This window comes from Cibotium barometz, chromosome 2 (genome assembly GCF_041138505.1).
Source record: "Cibotium barometz isolate CiBa-2024 chromosome 2, ASM4113850v1, whole genome shotgun sequence".
NCBI classification, from domain to species: domain Eukaryota; kingdom Viridiplantae; phylum Streptophyta; class Polypodiopsida; order Cyatheales; family Cibotiaceae; genus Cibotium; species Cibotium barometz.
In genome coordinates this window covers 8,258,845-8,274,998 of record NC_141047.1, presented here as the reverse complement: position 1 = coordinate 8,274,998, position 16,154 = coordinate 8,258,845, and the positions used below count along the sequence as shown (strand labels likewise).

General features: G+C 37.5%; 1 pseudogene; it reads right to left on the bottom strand.

Annotated features, from left to right (window-relative positions):
- Positions 1 to 4,522: 4,522 nt before the first annotated feature.
- Positions 4,523 to 5,121, bottom strand: LOC147640609 (uncharacterized; annotated as a pseudogene).
- Positions 5,122 to 16,154: the final 11,033 nt, after the last annotated feature.

Below are 16,154 nucleotides of genomic sequence, written 5' to 3'. Positions count from 1 at the left end.
ATGACATTCCCTTCTGCTAGACGTGATAACTGACTTTAACTAATATTTTTATTTGAACACCTTCACTCTTGATCTCCAGTTCAAAGTCTTGCTACTGAAGAACTGAGCATCTATTCAAGTGTTGTCCCCATGCCTTTTTTCCCTTAATGTTGCATGCACGAAAGCCTTGTTGTACTAATCCACAACCCTAAGCCTGATTAAGAACATTGTACTAATCCACAATTGTTGTCCCCATGCCTGCTTTCCCCCCTTAATGTTGCATGCACGGAAGCCTTTATGTATTGATCCAAATCCCTAATCTAGATTAAGAACATTGATGCTAAATAAACATGATTATGACAAAGGAGAGAGAAGAAGAGAGAGATTGGGTGTCAAGGTTTTCTTTTATTCATATGGTAGAAAAAGGTGGCTTTGATGCTTGTACATGACTCATGCCTATGTTCAGTCCCATAAGGTTGATCTTGGCCCCTTTCTACTTAACTTAGACTAATGCTAATGATGATGAATGAGTGAATGAACACTTATGTCCCCTTTCACTTCACACTTTAAGAGATGAGAGAGAGAGATAGAGATATGTACACTACAAATGCAGACCATGAAATAATGCAAACCCTAAGGCTTCTACTAACTTGTACATGCATGAATGATTCTGTTCAAGTGGGTTAAGGGACTTAACTAACTGACTAACACTCTAAGTCTGAGGAAAGACCTACGTAGCTTGTGCTTGACATATCTCAGACTACGACTTACACCAATGGGGCCATAACATACAATAAAGTCATATCCTAAAGGGTCCTACTACTATACAATATTGATGATTGACTGATATTTTTGTCTAAACACCTTCACTCTTGATCTCCACTTCTAAGACTTGCTAAAGAACTGAACATCTGCTCCACTGTTGTCCGCATGCCTGATTTTCTTACCCTTAACACAACGGCAGGTCATCTGTCGAAACTAATCATGCCAGTTGCTAGGCCTTTAGAATTGATCTGAGAGCTTAATGATGTACTGGTTATATGTACATACCCTCAGGGAATGCTTCCTCTGGCTTCGCTTGTTTTGTAGACCACTCCATTTGTGTCATGTACAACACATGTACAAGGCTAATCCTGAAGAGGTAACAAGATAAAGGCAGATCAGAACCAGATGTTTGAGAAGTTATTACTAAGATGGGTAGGGAATTACTGGTGGAAGACCATAGGATACTGTTTTCTAGCGCATGAAAGATCTGAAGATCTATCGACTGGCAGCATTAATCATGGATTTTGTCTAGGACCTAGCCTTCCAGCAATCGGCTAGTCCATCAGTTTATTCAAAGCCTATAAAAGGAAACCAAGCTCATCGTTTTCAAGAATTCAGTCCAACCTGGACTGGATCACTAGACTAGGCTTTTAGACTAGGTATTTTATTACCTTTTTAGGCATGCCTAGGATTGCCAAGACTTGTACCTTTTTGTACATTATGAATATACTAAATACTCAGCTATCTCTCTCTTGTCTATCTTCTGATTGCGTTTTGCATTAGCATGTTCCAAGATGTGTTTAGGGTTGAAAGAAGACTCCCAGGGATTTCGCATGTAATAATCTACTACCCACCTGCATTCTTTTTAATGGAATCGTGCACCTTCCTTGGGAGAATGCTTTGTGGGCTGAGCCTGAATGCTCTAATACCAATGTTGTATGCGTGAAAGCCTTCCTGTACTGATCCACAACCTTAAGCTTGATTAAAAACATCTAAAGGCAGCTGACAGCGGTCCCATGCCCTCACGTGTATGATGATGATAATGGTGTTGTTATGCGGCTGATGCTAATGATGATGATGGTACTGTTGTGGCTGATGCGAATGATGATGTTGTATCATGTACAATACATGTACAGGGCTAATCTCACGCTAATCTCTAGATGCAACATGATAAAGACAGGCCAGAACCTGAGTTTTGGAGCATAGGTTACTGTTTTGATTGGTGGTGGGGACAAGGATGATGTCGACCATCATGCACGAATAAGGAACAAGACTTGTCGGCTCGAGTATCTGATGGATTTTGTCCAGGATATGGCCAATAGAGTCAGCTAGTTCACTTTATCATATCAAGGCCTATAATAAATAACATTGGTTGCTCATTGTTTTGACCATATAGATTTAGGCATAGACCAGGTTACACACCTTTCCATGAAGGTAGCCTATGGCTGTAAAGATGATACACCTTTTTGTACTGTATGAATATACTAAATACTCAGCTATCTCTCTCTCACTTCTCTATCATCTACATGCATTTTGCAATCAACATGTTCCTAGAAGAACACTGAGTCATAAAAAATTAGCACAAGTCATGAGTTGTCATTTGCAAGGGCCCATCCAATATTTCACAATGTAGAAAATGGCCACTTTTTTGAACATGTAAGCATATTTGTAACAAAGAGTTGCAATTTTGTTTTAAAAAAGACTAATTTTTTTAAGTAAAATTTTATAGCATTATTTGATTTCTCTATCTCGACAAACAAGCTATTTTTCTAACAAAAAAACAACATAGACACCACCTACAAAGCTATGTTTCCAAAACTTAGCAAAAAAATGAGCCTTTTCAGCCTCAAACAAATTTGAGACTCTAGCAAAACAATTTTCATGGTTTTGATGCTTCTGTACCTAGACATTTAATGAATATGCCAAAAATCTTTAAGATATATCAAGATACTAGGCCTACATGCATGCAATGTCCAAAGAAGCTTTATGAATTTATAACCCATGAATAAAACTCCATCACATGCTAATTAAAATTCAAAACATGCCAAACTTCAACAAACACTTTAAATTGCAAATCAAAACAAGTATCCACACAACAAAATGACAAGTTTTTTGAAATTTAAAGTATGTGTCAACGTGATCCAAAAAGTCATGACAACTATGCTTGAATGGAAAGCTCGTCTTCCTCCTCATTCCTCGCCTCCTCTCCCATTGAAGTGATTGTAAGAGTAGTGTTAGTAACTTGTTTCTTAGCCTCTGGTCCATTTGGCTCATAATCCACAAGGTCAATTATATCCCCAACTTGCTCATCACTACTAATCGGAGGCTATGGCTCTCCAGATGCATTAAGAAAACAAGGATCACATACCATGCTCTTCATTCCCACCTCTTGGAACTCATGGTAACTCCTTGAGAGTTGTCACTCTTTGCTCAATAAATTTTACATGGAGTGGATCACATTCCACTCCAACCACATTTCTACCTCTTTTCAATGCACTGACAGATGTGGTAACAGTCCGCACAAAGAGATCCATCAACTACTCCCCTTTCATAGAAATTAAATCAATTAAATCCATTATCAAAAGCTGAGGCTTTTGATATGGATTTATGACTCCTTGTAGACCCGCACTGGTGTGCTTGAACTTTTTGCAAACTCTTGGTGGTTCAAAAACATTTGTGTGATTTGGTTTCACAGCAAAATTGTATGATCCTCTACTTTTTGCACCACTAAAAGATGAGGAAAAAACAATGGTAGGAAAAATTATCACAAGCCCAAGAAAGACGATCAAGTTTATAACCATGGATTTTTGGCTTTATCCTACAATACAAAAGTTAACATCTAAGAAAAGAGAAAAACATAATAACGCCATAATGCTAGTATCAAAATTTTCAAAGGTTTTACTTACCATGTCATCATTCGACATGTCATGTTTGAGTCGGTGAAGACTTTTTGCGCTGCAGTAATTTGATCATGGGCATGAAAAAATACTAGTGCCCAAGAGTCACAAGTAGTGACCTTGCTAAAAGCTTCGACGACTTTTTTGTAGGCAAATACTATGTACTTCACATCATCACATTGACTAATTTTGGAGCACAAAAACCATAAGGAGCATCTGTGATGGTGGCCAAAGTGTAAGGACGTGCTGTGAAAAAAGTGTTCATATCTTCAACTCTGCCTTTATGAACACACCAATGAGTTGGAGACTCCTATACATTATCAAGAATGAAAAGTGTGACCACATGAGTGATTTCAATGCTTTGGGGCTGTTGTCTCCTCCTCCTCTCTAGACGACAATGGGAAAGAAATTACCAAAGTCAAGAAGGGTTTTCTTGATGTGGAAACCCGTGGATCTTTGTTTTGAAAAAACCAAGCAAGATGTGAGAGGTGCAAAAAAAAGGTTTTCTAAACAAACATGAAAGCAAGATGAACAACTCACCGTGTTACCAAATAACAACATGTACTTCTCCAACACTTGGAGTTTGCTTGAGTCTGGATGGTAGAGCACTACCTCATCCCAATTAGAGCAATTCAACTTTTCAACCATTATTCTTTGCATGTAGAGATGATGAAACAAGTAAAACTTCAAAAAATAAAAGAGTCAATTTAACAAACAAACCTTTGAAATTCAAGTTCTTCTCCCATTTTCTATAGAGAGATTCTTCCACCCTTCACACGTGAGAGAACTACAATGATCAATAATTTCTCATGAATTCCTTGCAAATGTCTCCAAATTATTATCTTTATTTCTTCATTTTGGGAATGTGATTTGGTGCTTCATCACTTGAGGAACCTTTGCCTTTGGAAGCTGCAACCAGGCGAATTGCTGAACTTTTGACCTTTCAACTTTCCCTGCTCATGTAGATTAAAAATATCTTCTTATAGAGCTGAAATTTCTCCATCATGAAAGGAAAGTTGAAAATAGTTATCGTATTGTTTCACATTGATCTTTTGACTTTCTCCATGACCATCTTTCTTTTTCAATTCAAGACCACACTTTTCACAAAGTGCAACTCAAAACTTCTCATTAATTTTCTCACCACGCTTCAAGGAATCAATCCACTTATTATGAAAGAACATACCTTTTGAATGAAAGTCATTTCCATTTGAAAGTCTGAGTCAATGTTATGGTCAAGGGCAAGTACCTTGGCCTTCTCATTTGTTAAACGAGCATACACCCAACACATAGCCATTTTGTAAGTGTCAACATGCTCATATTTGGCAGCAAGCTCTTGCTTGGCAAGCAAAGAATGAGTGCCGCCAAGAACCCAATATCTATAAGACTCAGTATTGGCCTTCACCCAAGATTCCTTAGGACACTATTGTCTATCCACTAAAACAAGAAAGGGTAACACAATGGCATGTGGCTTGTTTTTCATTTTGTACTTTAGATTATGAACATGATGATCAAGAATAGCGCAAACCTCTAAGGGTCTTCTTCCTATTTGGGGATCTACTAGTGGATGCTCAATCGCACTTATGGGAAATAATATAGGCAAATAATCCACCATGTTATTTTGCTTGACCCTCTCTCTTAAAACATTGAAAGAGCTTGAATCTCTTGTGTCAGGTTTGGGGGCACTAAGATCGGATGAAACAATCTCTGATTCAAGAAGAAACTTAGAGTCCTTTGATTTACCTAACTTTTTACTTCATTTCTTGCATGTGAAATAGGGGTTTGCATCAGTGGGGAGAGGGGGCGTGTTCTTTCTAAACCTCCTCATCACTTGAAGAAATTGAATCTTCTTCTTCCTTTCCTTCCTCTTCGATGGAGTCACTTGAAGAGTTCTTATCTAAGCCAAAAAAAAACACTCTAGCGTCTCACCGTAAGCTCTCCCGAATGTTTATGACCAAAAGTAATGAAATCAATGACATGTTTCAAAAAAAAAGTTAAAAAGAGAATGAGAAAAGTTTAGTTCTTATCAAGACTTGAGTTTGCATTGCATCAATCATCAAGTTTTTTGTGCTAAGAGGATTTATTTCATTCATCTCAAAGTCCTTCAATAAAACAAGAACGGCAAAGCGAGTGGAGTCATCACGCTCAATAAGAAAATATATCCTATTTTTGCCTTTGTGCTCTTGCACTTTCTTGATGCGTCCAACAAAAGGATCACTTAAAGGGCCTTTGTGTTTTGTAACAATCAAAAAAGGGTTGTTGAATCAATTGATTGCCTATGCTCCCCATGATGCCCAAAGCTTAGTGTCCAAGCATGCTCATACTAGCTTTTGGCAGGAAATTTATCCCATATGTCTTTTTCTTAAGAGCTTTGAAGGGTTTCTACCTCTTTCATAGGTGCAAGGTCGTGACTTTTTCCCTTTCTAACCTTTTGGGGCAATGCTCTTTGGTGTGCTGAGTCACTAGCTCGTGAGGGAATTGTTCAACATCAAGAAGCTCTCAACAACGAGAAGAATGAAATGGACTTTCAAAAAGCCTTCTTACTTAAAAACCCGGACTCCGTGGTGCGGGAACAAATTGAGAAGACATCAATGCACCTGAGTGTCCCCTCCTTGAGCTTGAATCAGGTTGAGGTTGCACAGAAGCTTGCCTTGAAGTTTTAGACTTCTTGTTTGTATGAAAAACTTGAGATTAAGAAGCCATGACCTACAAAAAGGAAACAACCATGGCTAAAAGTTAATCATGGATTCTAGAATCCACGAGAAGTGAATGGCTAAAAGTTAACCATGGATTCTAGAATCCGCTAGAGAGGACAAGAGAAGTGACTGGAAAAACTAGAATAAAAAAATAGTAGAAAGAGGAGTGGGATTCTAGAATCCTGCAAGGCCACAGCGGGGGTGGTTTTGACAGTGCACGTAGGTTAGTGCAAAGAGCCATCATTAGGACATTTCAGAGGTCATTTGGAGGGCCTCCTAAGAAATTCACAAATTTGGAATTTCTCTCTCTAGAAAAAAATCAAAAAGGAGGAATATCAAATAGTTTATTTTATTCCAAAACACCTTTATAAAATTCAAGAAATGCTGCAAGAATGTCATAAAAAGCGTAACTTCCAAATTCTCTTCACTATGACTCTTCTCTTAAATGAAGCATGACGAACTAAATGAAATTCAAACAAATTCTCTTGAGAGTATGTGCTTGATATTATCACCCTCTCTTTTTATCCTTATATGCGTAACCAATGTGGAATCAACATGTAAGACAACCTTCAAGAAACCAACCTAATCTTGAAAGAAGATGCAAAAATATCATCTTCACATTGAACTTGACAGTAACAAATTCCCTTCAGAGTATACGGCCTGATATTATCACCCTCTTTTATTAAGTAACTAATAGAGAATCAACATGTAAGCCAACCTTCAAGAAACCAACCTACTTATGAAGATAGCAACAAATTCCCTTCAGAGTATACGGCCTGATATTATCACCCTCTTTTATTAAGTAACTAATAGAGAATCAACATGTAAGCCAACCTTCAAGAAACCAACCTACTTATGAAGATAGCAAGAAAAAATATCATCTCCACATTGATCTTGACAGTGAATCTGAACCCATTCAAAAACATAAAAGAAACCATGGAATTCTCTCATTGAATGATAAGGAAAACATGAGAATGTCAAGGTTAAAGCACATTGATCTCTGGTGTGATGGTTCAATATATCCTATCAACCCTACTACTTCTTCCCATCCTCCCTTTTCAAACCCTACTACTCTCTTACATTTTGCAGGAGATGGAGTGAATGGATTGTTAGGATACTTCAAATCCATTACTACCTATGCAGATAATTAGAGGCATTTTTCTCAATACCAAGCTAATGAACTCCTCCATTCAGTAGAAAAATGCAAGGCACTCAAAAAGAATTTGGAGGAAAATGAGATTGAACTTGCAAAGTTACAAGAACAAGTGAAGAGGTACCAGGGCAAAAGGACACAAGCATTAGACCCAGACATAGGAGAAGGAAGCTCAAAAACTTTGAGACCATGAAGCCAAGGTTAGGTGGTTTGAAGAAAAGAATCCAAGCAATCAGGTATTAAATGTATTTTGAGTTTTTTTCTAAATTAATTTTGTTTTATATACATTAGAATTTATCATTTGCGTAAACATTGTATTATATGTAATTAGAGGGGGTTGTAATGCAACCTGAAGGGGAATATCAACCTTAATTTGAATCCAGCAAAGCAACTAAGACCTTTTCTTACTTCAAGCATAGCAAAGAAAATGATGTAGGAAAAGAAGTTCAAGCTGGTCTCAAGAGAGATATAGTAGAACAATTGGTTAGCAGTAATGTAGTGTCCACATCAGAAATATAGGAATCCATGGATGCTAATGTAGTCTCATAAAGGTTACAACGCTATTCAAAAATATATATCTTCAGTTCTAGGGTCCCATAAGATCAAAGGTAAACCTTACCATGTATTGAAGAGGAATTATAGGGAGAAATTCACACCATTCAATACAATGAATATAATAATATATTCCTTGATATGGAGTTTCTGTAGACGAGGATGGTGGAATTCTATGACAACCTACGAGGAGATAGAAGGCGTGCTTAAATTTGTCATCAAGATGGATGAATGTGAGATCATCAAAGAGAAGAAGATGGAGAGAGTGACACTAACATTGATGAATAGAGCAATCAATAAGTGCATCAAAGAGGATAACCCTCAATACTTTAGCATGCAGCTAGAAGCAAATATTTTAGCGTGCCATCAAAGAGGATAACCCTCAATACTTTAGCATGTAGTTAGAAGCAAATATTTGGTGTCTTTGGCCGTTTAAGGTAAATCAAAGCACTTATCATTATATCCCACAATTTCGTTTTCATTAGTTAACTTTATGTTTTCATAATTTTGTGCAAGTCAAGAAAGAAGATCATGAGATAATATTTTGGGTGTTTCATCATACATCTATTCCTAATTTGATTAACTAGAAAATGAGGAGAACCAGGACACCATCTCGACAATAAGGGAGAGTTCTAAGTAGAGTGGCATCTTGCAAGTGATCTAAATACTCTCAAGTGCTTGTACAATTGTAGCAAGGGAGCTAATGCAAAGTCCCCATGTTTTTATTGCATGGACCCTGCAAATAACCTAGATTGTAAGTGGTGGAGAAGGCCACCTGATTGAAACTTGATTGATGACAGCTTTCAACTTGTTTTTCCTACTCCTCTAGTCAATGTGCATATTTTTACCCTTCATGCCCTTTGTGGAATCATAGAGAAAATAGTGTTTCTTTACATTGGCTTTTCTTGGAAGATCAAGGAGGTGGCAGAGAGAAAAGAGGCTATTTCATCATAGATGTTGTATGATATTGGACTACACGATGGAAATGTTTGGATTTTAAAGGACACAAAGAAGTCAACAAATAAAAAGGATGTACCATTAAAACCATCCACTGGTGGTGTAAAACCATCCACTGGTGGTGTAAAATCTAGAAGATTTATTTCTAAACCTCCTCATTTGAAGAAAAAGAAAAGGACCAAGACAGAAGACCTGTACACCTCAAACTATGTCACTAGAATTAATTATGATCAATGGAAAAAACTCCATAATGTAGTGAAAGATCATGAGGGTCAATCAAGACATGCCAAAGAAGACATTTAGCAGTCTGTTGATGTTATACTCAAAATGTGTGAGAAAGTTAATTAGACAATGTGCAACTATTTGGAAGAGTCATGAGGGAGGCTTGGACTGATTCGAGCATAACACACTATATGGTAAGGACCAAAAACTGTGTTCTTTTAGCAAACATATTTTGTTGAAGCTTAACTTAACTTCTCTATGTTGATTTGTAGCACATTATCTATAATCATTTGTCATTTTTTATACAGAAATATGGAAACCCAAGTATTTGGAACACTCAAGGAATGAAGAAGTCACATTACATGGCTCGCAACGTATATTTCAAGCATACACAACATGGTGGAGGAAGGAAAAAAGCAAACAGTATATGCATGAAGTATTCCAGTGGTTCTATCCCTGAATTTTACAACAACTGCATCAAAAACAACCGTTAAAGTCTTCAAAGGTGTTTCAAACACTAAACGAGTTGAAGAAGAGGAAACAGAAAAGATTGGAAGCTTTTAGAAATTCTGGGGCTATCCAAGCTCAGAATAGGTGGCGAGAAAAAAAGATATACATAAATCACCATTGGATTGATAGAATGTTATTGTACAAAAATCATTGAATATTTAATCATGGCTCTCTTTGTCTTTCATTTCTTGCTTTACAGTCTTGTGTGCCTACTTGTATATGAGTAGATAGTGTTTACCATACTCCTCTAACTCATTAGGATTTTATATACCTAGAGAGAGTGCATTGGTAGTGTATGTGTGAAAATATGACCTCATGGATCCCCTGTATCGAGGGAAGTAGCCAAAAATATCTCTTGTATATATTTTCTCTATGAGAATAATCTTCTCATATGTCCTTGGAATCATTGTGCCACCAAGGAAGCGAGAGAGGGCCTTGAATAGGAAATTTGCAAAGACACCCTGTTGGCTCATAGCATTATGATAAATCAAAATCGTTGTAGATAATAATCTAGCAATGTAGTGTGATAAGGTAGCATCTCTTCCATGGTAGGTTTTTATATGCCTTTGCAAAAATTGGTCTGGCTCATCAACAATATTCTGCATAAAATTCAAAAACCACAAAGTACCACAAGAGGTGAAAAGATAGAGATGGAGAGAGAGAGAGAGAGAGAGAGAGAGAGCTAACCTTGGTTAATTCATCTGGTATAATCTTATTGTTGATCCATAGATCTATTGAGTTCTCTTTTGATGGCTTCGTTGTTTTGTTCAGCCACTCTTTTGAGGAGTCCTTAAGTTTTTCATAGCCATCCTCCTCTTGACATTTTCTGAATGTTTCATCATGTGGATCATTGTAACTATTAGCCTTTTCAAAACAAATCCTCAGACAATATCAACTATCAAAATTCTGCTCGAGTGCCTCATCACTGCTAGAATCCTTTGAAATAAACCCCTTATCTAGCTCATAGTATTTAGCAATAGCTGCAACAAGTGCATTAGCTTCTCTTATTGAAAATATATCGTGTATGTCACTGAGGAGCAGATATGTTCTCCCATCGATGAGGAACTCTAGTAGCATAGGCAGAACCAATTGGCTATCTTCAATATTAAAATTTTCTACATTCTTAGGCTTAATCAAAGTTTTACATTTAAGTTCTTGTATATCCATTGAGTCCTTTGTCTCTTATTCCTCTTCTTTGAAAAGTAGATCGTCAACTTTAGGCATAGATTCCTCATCAACTTCATGCACAAACTCCTTTTCAAGCACATATTCCTCTTCAGGCACCTACTCATCAACTGTCTCCTCATAGAAAACATCTGCACCTATTGATGGAAGAATTGTGTACAGACAATAAAGGTAGCATAGGAATCCAACTGACTCCTCAATAAGCCTACAATTCGTAGGATGTACAAAGCAGCTGGCCTTGCAGAGCAATCAGAAGGAAGAATTTGGTACTTCTTTTGGCATGTGTTCCAACATTTCTTATGAGGACAGCACTTCATTAGATGTACAAAGGATCTTCCATTGATAGAAATTCTATCTTTATTTATAAGAGAATTAAAATCAAATCTTTCCTGCTCAAGAAAAGCTAAATGCTACTCCAAGCAGAAACATCCAAAGTCTTATTGAACACTTCATCAAAAATATGAAAAGTGCTCTAAGGCTCCAGAGCTATATACAAAATCAATCAATCTCTCATCATATGAGAGGGATGAATCTTCCAAATCTGGTTTCACTTCCAACTTGTCCACTATAACCTCACTCGAAAAGTTAACTATTCTCTTCAATGACTTTCTTGGCACTGTATACTTCTCCAAAATGGGGATTTTATTTTCTTACTCCCCTCTTCCTGTTCTCCGGAATGGCACTGTATACTTCCAATGCTACTACCACAATTCTCTTCTTGCCCTCGTTCTAACTCTAATTCTTCAACCTAATATTCAATAGGAGTCACTACATCACACACAAAGTCAATGAGAGAATCCATATCAATTTGTTTTTCGGATTGCTCTGGTGACACTCATAAACCCATAGCCCTTTTCTTTGTAGGCTTCAACAACTCAAATTCCTTTATGGAGCTGGAAAGAATAGTTTGCCTACCTTTGATAGAGAACTTGGGATCTAGATACTTGGATTTTCTCTTCTTAAACCTTTGCTTGACTAGCAGTTCCATTGATATCAGTGAGAGCAAGAATAAACAAGCACAAATATATAGATAGAATAAGGTGGAGATATGACAAGCTCTTGCATCCTGTGGATTTTATTGATCCCAAAATGAGGGTTGATACCTCTCGCTAGGAAGCCAAAGGAAGATTTACAGATTAGAGAGGTAACACATCAGGTGAATACAAGAGCAAAAGCTGAGCAAGATGCTCATTTACAAGAAGACCTTAAAAGGCAAATCTGAAGAGAAAACCTCACTAGAAAGAAATGCACTGGATAAAGAGTATAAAAGAGAGACAACAATATTGAAGCTCAAAAATTTAAGAGAGTTGCAGGATAGTAAGAGACATGTCTATGTATTTGTAGATTTAGCTGAAGGAGAAAGGCAACTCTCATTGGATATAATTAGCTTGAATATATTAAAAAAAGAGAGATTGTAAGATTCCTCCCTCTAGCTTTTGAGGTGTAAAGGTGTAAGAACCTATCCTTTTGTTCTTGTAATTATTCCCCTCTCTGAAATAGAAGACAGATCTTGTTTTACCCTGTTTTGGCCTAGAGAGAGAAAATGTCTAGAGAGAGATAATCCTAAATTGAGACATCTTTGGATATAAAAATCCTCCTAGTGTCTAAAATGGATTCCCTTGAAACAGAATTTCAAAATAAACTTTCCAATGTGCATTAGGAATTAATTGAAAATGTGTATAAGAAGAGACCTTAGCCTAAGAGTCTACATTTTCAGAAATTTTTGGATTACGGTCCAATTAAGGTTCCAATGGGCCAATTGGATTAATCCAAGTATTGGGATGAGATAAATCCAAAAGAATAAAAGAAAATACCTAAAAATTAGTAAATGCTCATATAAGATGAAGAGTTGACTGAGTACAAGGTTTAGTAGTTAAAAATTATGAGATATTACTTTAAAAAATGAGATATTTTAGAATAATGATGCATTTTTGACACCTTGGTAAGCAAAGGGGGACTCTTGAGGTAGGCACCTCTTTCACATGTGTGGAAGGGTTTTTAATTCAAAAAAATGTGATATTTTTATCTCTCCTCTCTCTTAGATCAAACCAAATCAAAAAGGGAGCCAAACTGGTCCAAATCTTGTCCAAATTGAGTCAAACTGAACCTCGAAAATTCTAGAACTCACTTGGACTTGGTTAGTCCCTCACCTATAAATAGATCCTCAGTCTTTTGTAAAAAATATTGGAGCTATAATATGCCAGTATTATATTAAAATAATCATATTTTCTATTATCCCTTAAATTTTCCTCTCTCTTGGGAGCTTGGAACTCTCTCTCTCTCTCTCTCTCTCTCTCTCTCTCTCTCTCTCTCTCTACAACAACTCTTGGAGTTTCTCTTCTCCTCTTGGTGGACCAATTGATTGGTCGAGGGCTTCACTGCTAATAGAGAATCAAGCCAAACTTGGAGGTAAAATCAATTTTTATGGTTTTTTTCAATTTATCTCAATGTGATTGGATGAGAATGGATGAAGGATGATGGGAATACATATGACTAAATGTAGAATAAGCAATGTGAATTGATGTAGAAGAATGTGGAATAAGGAGAAACGATATGGAACAATGTGGAAAGATGAGAGTTCGTTAGAAACTATATTTATGAAACCTGTTTTATGTTACTTTAACCACCTTATGAATGAGATCGTGGAGACCTAAGTGATAAAGTTGCAAACAGCTGACGGAGAGTCAATGGAGGACATCTCACGTACCAAGGTCGACCGAGGTCTTGACCAGTCTCGATTCGATTTAAATGGTGAGCTTCCGGTACGGTGGATGAGGGACCAAGGAAGCGGCCTATGAGTGAAGCGCTAGGTGACGTGCGAAGGAGCCTAGAGGGTGCTGACCATACGGTGCTCGGGCTCTGGGTCACCGAAGATACCCACACGTCATTGGGGAAGAAAATGGAACAAGGTGTTAGAGTTGTTTTCTAAACTCGGGCATGGATCTGGTCACTTGGCCTTGCTAGTCCTCAACCAATGAGTCCATGGCTCTTTTATATGGATCTGTTGTGGTTGATCTTGCTGATCTTCAATGGAGAGTCATCTGGATTTTCTTAAGTGAATACATTTTCGGGTACTATGAGCTAGGAACTATTAAAAAGGCCCCTGAGTGGATAGGTGTGGTGAGCATTCTAGTTTTACCAATGATGCCATAGGTACACCGATGAAGCAATGATTGCAAATTTAAACTCAAGCTAGATATTTTGGAGGATTATGATCAGTGATACTATGGTTTCATTAAAGGATTGTTTTAAAGACAGCTCAATCTGTGAAACATGCAATTTCATATTGGGTATGTAAGTGGTGTGACTATCTTGAAGTTTGCTTGAAGCGCCGGCTAGGGAGCCAGGGAACTCTTTTCCCTGGTACCCAGGGCAAAACATAACCAAATTCCTAAATGGATCCTATCACTACAGTGGTTGGATGGTTGGCTAACCCATGGGATTAGATGGGGTTAGGCTAGACTGATATATCCCTAAAATGAGACTCAATTCTGTTATGTTATGATAGATGAAGTAAATCCCGGATAGTCCTTGTTCTATGGAAAAGAATCAACGGCTGTGCCTCTTGACGAGGAAAAAAGCATTGGTCTCTATGATCCAAGTGTGCAAGTCTCTTCCTTGATCTGACCATGAGATTTACGGGTTCGATCGGATCAGTTTGGTTAGTGAAGACCTTGACTAGGTTAGAATAAAATATCCTAGAGGAATCGCCCATGCTTTTTTCGGGTTTGATTTTGGAAGAAATGAGGGATTAGTCTCTTGTCTGGATATCCGTGGCGAGGCCCCGAGTGAGAGGTTCTGCCCTGCACAAGAAGTACTACTTTCGCTGCTAGCACCCCCAAATTCGTTGCACAGAGGGAACAGGGATCTTTCAGCTAGTATCAGAGCAAATTGGCTAAAGTAGATCAACTGAGAAGCAAGAAATGTCAAAAATTTATGAAGTACCAGTAAAAGATTGTAATTGTGTGATGAAATTCATACAAATTGATATTCAGAATGAAGATTCATAAATTGGGAATTGGGTCTTCAGATGGAAGTACTGCAATTGTGTGGAATCCCTGACTTGCTTGAGGCCTAGATATGATGGTATTTACCTTATAACTCCAAGGACTGTGACTACCCATATATACCGTGGGTATAACTGCAGCTCTTTACTAACAATATATACGAGTAAATCTAAGACCTTGAAATTATAAGCAAAAATGTTATCCAGATGATGAATTTGAATGCTGAATGATATGATTTTAGAATTCTGGTTGAGAATTGATAAGTTGATTTGAATTTTGATGATGGAAAGATGATGATTCCTGAATTCTGGTTGAAAGAAGATAAGTTGAACAAAGCCAAAATGAGGATGAATGGGATGAATCCCAGTGAATGATGTTAGTAACTGGAATGACAATTATGACTTCAGCAAATCACTATGAGAATTAGTAGATTCTGCTGTGAACAGATTGTTGTTGTTTGACCTTTGACCCAATGGATCTAACTAAGGAATGACAAATTGAGAACCTGCATAACTGAAATTCCCGTGGAGGAATGTTCAGATGGAATTTTTGGTCTGATGGACCATTACTGTGTTAAGAATATGAATGAATTATTCTCTGATATAATGAGTTCTGTATGTTCTTCTTCTAGAAGGGATCTTTATCCCAGGATTCTGTGGGGGGCTGACCAATCTAAAGAATCCCAGAATCAGTTGGATCTAAAGTCGGATTTGAATTATAAATAAAGTGGTCTTTTCACCTGAGAGCGGCTTGGTTAATATGGAAAAAAAAGGGATTTAACAAGAATTTTTGTATTAATAGGATCATGGATCAAGGTCGTCGTGGTAGGAATGTTAACCCCCAACTCGATGAAGAAGAGCTCGACTCGGATGTTCGTAAAACTCTTCATAGATTGTGGCCTAGACCTTTTAAGGGTGAAGGGGAAAACTTGGGTGAGGCTGTGGAAAAGTGGATCAAAGCAATGGAAGAATACTTCGATGTCATCGGGTACAACGAGAAAAGTAAAATGGCTCTTGCAAGGCTGAAGATAGTAGAAACAGCCAGAGTGGCATGGAGAAACCACTGCAAGACAAACCGTCTGGATCAAAACACCCACTCTCTCTCTCTCTCTCTCTCTCTCTCTCTCTCTCTCTCTCTCTCTCTTGCATCTTTTAAAATTTGTACAAGCAAAGAACTTCTAGGTAACAAATTACTCACAAGATACAAGACTCTAAAAGAATTAAGCTACCTAACG